The sequence below is a fragment of the Fundulus heteroclitus genome, chromosome 22 (assembly GCF_011125445.2).
Source record: "Fundulus heteroclitus isolate FHET01 chromosome 22, MU-UCD_Fhet_4.1, whole genome shotgun sequence".
Lineage (NCBI taxonomy): Eukaryota > Metazoa > Chordata > Actinopteri > Cyprinodontiformes > Fundulidae > Fundulus > Fundulus heteroclitus.
Window position 1 is genome coordinate 30,636,890 of NC_046382.1, and position 3,907 is coordinate 30,640,796.

At 41.1% G+C, this 3,907-nt stretch overlaps 1 long non-coding RNA gene across 2 annotated transcripts; it reads right to left on the minus strand.

The window, feature by feature from the left end:
• Positions 1-508: 508 nt before the first annotated feature.
• On the minus strand, positions 509-2,867 carry LOC118557065. Of its 2 annotated transcripts, none has more exons than XR_004927563.1 (2): positions 2,535-2,867; positions 509-2,253 (listed from the first exon to the last, which is right to left on the minus strand). It is a non-coding gene; the product is annotated as an uncharacterized LOC118557065 (long non-coding RNA). The 2 variants fall into 2 exon arrangements; XR_004927562.1 differs by having other exon boundaries at positions 2,511-2,867.
• Between the last annotated feature and the right edge of the window lie 1,040 nt (positions 2,868-3,907).

A 3,907-nucleotide genomic window follows, 5' to 3' on the forward strand; every position in this document is an offset into this window, starting at 1 on the left:
TTCTTTCCTAGTGTTTCCTGTAAAGCATGCCCCGCTTGTTCTGGGCTTCTCCTGGTTGCGCTTACACAATCCGCAAATTAACTGGACCGATCGGCGGGTTGAATCCTGGTCTTCTAATTGCTTATCGCGCTGTATGCACTCGGCCGTCCCGACCTGCTCCGCGGCTGCGGCTGGTCCCCCTCCTACCGAGCTTGACCCAGAAGATCTAAAACTGGTACCGGCCCAGTATCACGATCTGCAAAGGGTATGGGAGTTTGGGTCATTTTGACCTTTTTTCCCTGGCTCTCGCCGATGGGAGAAAGAGGAAACATCTGTTTAAACATCTGTTCCAAAATATGTCAAGTAGCGGAATTAATCGCTCTGTTGTTGTACTTTTAGTGATAAACACTTCCCAGAACTTAAGCCCTGTTGCCAATTGACGTCAATAGCGTGTAACGCACACACACCAATGGAGACACACAGACACTTGTGTTTAACGCACACACATTATGTTCTTTTAAAAAGACGACCATTGTATTTGAATGTCAGAATTCGCTCCGGAAACCCGTTTGTACGTTTCTAGGCATAATAAAGACGAATTCTCGTTGTTAAGACAAAGGAACGCCATTTTCTCTGAGTCTTTCTTTCTTTTTATAAGGTTAATAGTTAAGTAATTCTCCCACAAAATTGGTGACCCCGACGTGATAGGAAAAAAGGGAGTTTTTGCCTTCCCGGACAGACGGCTTGGGTTCCCCCGCGCGGACCTGGCCCCTCCGCGCTGGGGTGGAGGAGAGAGGACAGAGGTGAGTGAAAATACATTTTTTACTGCTCTGTCTTCTCCTCTCTCTGCTTGTTAGCGATGAATCTGCCGCCTGTGTAATTTGAATTGGGAAGAGCGTTGTTTGTGATTGATTGACAGACGGGAGTGGTCGTTCCTTTGGCTTGACATCTATTTGGTATTTTTCTACGTAGAAAAATAAGTTGTCTAAACATCAAAAGATTTGGAATGATATTTGCTTCCTCCACAGTTGGGCACACATGACAACTTAAAGAAGTGATTGGTTACTCCCAGCCGCTTTTATCGGATGTCCCGTCAAATATGACGTTAGAAGCGACGGCGTATAAGAAATGAATCGGACCAGTACGGGTCTTTGCTGAAGTTTTTCTAATATACATAACTTTTTAGAATCAAAGAGATCATTTCTGAAAGAATTGATCTTATAAATGTTCGGTTGGTCGGAGTCTTTAGGGCGCGGCCCTGTTAATGTAAGCGCTTGGAAAAAGAAAAAGGCAGTTCTCGGATCATTCCATGCGTGGAACTCCGATGAAAATGTGGCCTTAACAGAGTTGACTGCAGTCTGTTTTTGGTTGAGTACTCCAGGTTTAGGCAAACGAGGTTAAAGCCTCCTATCAAATTTGAAGCAAAGAGGCCTTGCTGGTGCACGTGAAGTATAAATGTTTATTTTTAACTTTTTTTTTTTTTGCTCTGGGTCCCATAAAAAAACCTGATTTAAATTTTCTGTGCGCACAGTTAAAATCCAGGAACATTGAACATTTGGACCTTTAAGAAAAACAATAAGTCTCCCGGGAGAGTGAGAGTGAGAGTGAAAGGAAAACGTGAGAATGTGGGAATGTTGAAAGGTGATGATTAAGAATGTGTGATTGTTGTTGACGTCTACGTGTGATTATAAAGGATGAGAGCTTTATTGGATGACTAAAACGCATGGATGAATGAAACTGCATGGTTGCTTTTGTTTTGTTTTTGTTGTTTTTTTTTTGTATTCAAGTCCCACTGTTAGAGGTAAAGTGCCTAGGTTGATAAGGTAAAGTGCTTGGAAACTTCTATTTTTTGTAAGAAATCTTGGTGGACCAAAGTGTACACTTATCTAAGCTGTTTTGTTGACAAGATGTGGGTGTAGATACTTTGTGCTTAAAAGTTGGATAATTGTGCAAGAGATTTTTCGGGTGCGAAAACTTTTTGGCAATAAGATCTGCAAACTTCTTTGGTTTCTCCTTTCTGCCTGTCAGTGGAGAGAGAAAAACAGCAGGCTGAGTTATTTTTAGCCATCAGTGACCAGTGACTGGTGCCAAATTCCTCAGCCCCCACCGAAAGGAAAATCTTACACACACTAAGTTCTCCTCAGGCAGAGGAACCACACATACAGCTCTACGCAGGCAAGGAGAGCCACACACACAACGCTTTTCACTCCCTCCTCCCGGAGCGTTGCCCCTCCTCTCCCTCTCTCCCCCGCCCGAGGAGAGACAAAAGGACCTCTGAAAAAACAAAAAGTAAAAAGATTTCTCGCTTTCGCGAGAGAAATTAACCCCGTATTGCATCTCAATTTTTTTTGTTTTTCTTAATGTGGATTAACGAAATGTGGACGATTTGTTAATCTGCGGAAACACACTAAATGACTGTCATCAGGACTCAATCAAAGTTCTGCAAAGATTAGCAGAGGGAGGACACAAGGTCTCCAAACAAAACTACAGTACTGTCAACCACAGGTAGATTACCTAGGAAAGACAAATACCTCAAGGAAGAGTTAGCATTTCACCTTCTCAACTGGAAGGTGTTAGCAAAGCTCCAAGTCCACGGACAGTCAGCGAAATGATGACATTGTTGGGAATGACAGGTTTCAATGCAGACTGGATTGAAAACTATGCAGGAAAACAGCATCGTTTAGAGAACTCCTAAAAGAAGCAGGAAACCAGTTGTTTAAAGCAGTGTTAAAATGGACAACTGAAGCTAAAATAGCTTTTGAGACACTAAAACAGCACTACGATAAAGAATTTTACCTGTATGTAGCCAACAGAAAAACATGTACGCGTCAATGTACTAATGCAAGAAACCTCACCCCCACCAACTTGTCAGTGAGAGCCTGCGTCTGCTCCGCTGTCCCCTGACCAAGAAAAAAAAACTTACAGGGTAGAGTTGAAATGTAACAGTATCTTACAAAAACCTTAACCCTTTGTTACCTCCTTGGCAACCCCTACCGTTTGCCAAATTAAACTCGCTCTGTACAAAGAACATTAACCCATTAATAGCCCTACTGTCGTCGGTTCACTGGATCGATCATTGATTTTGAGGTTGAGTTGAAGCCTACTTAGTATGGATGTTTAATTGGACGTGTGATGTGATGAATGAGGTTATTTGAATATGTGAAATGCATGTGACAAGGTATTAACATTGCATGTTCGGCTTTAAGCATTAACAGCTGTTTCAATCGTAATGCAGAGCAAACTCGCTGTGTGAAAGCAGACACACACACACACGCGCATGCTTTAAATAACTGCTGACAAGCAACTAGAAACGTAAAACTGTTTATAGCAATTAATAGAATAAATGCCGGCAAGATTATCTATAACATACAAAAGTTTGTGTTTGTCTAAGTGTTGTCTAAATGTTGTGTACGTCTAAGTGTTGTTTAGGGGTATTTTGTGTAAATGTTTAATCTATGTTGCGAAGGCGGTTTACTGACAGTTGTCTGACTTTTGTTTGTGCTATCGCAGTATGTTTTAATAATAATGTTGATAAGCATTATTAACGCAATGACATAATGGATCAACGAGAATTTATTAGTGTAAACAAAGGTCATAAGTTTTAGCTGTCCACAATGCCTGATGTCTCAGTATTCACAAAAGTCCGGACTGAAGTGAATGTTGGCGAATTGCCTTAAGATTATGCATTGGATTGTACTAAATTCTTAGGAATACTGGGGTGTCAGTCAGGCTGGAACTCAATTGTGAGGTTTATTAAAAAGAATCATCATCCATAAGCCTTCGTCAGTATCAGGAGTATGACTGGAGAAGAAAAGAGAAAAAAGAGGAAAACCATTAATGATGTCTGTGTATTATGTGATAATGATGTCTTAAGAACAATGACCATTAGACTTTTGGTATATTTACGGTAACATATACTTGAGTTAAT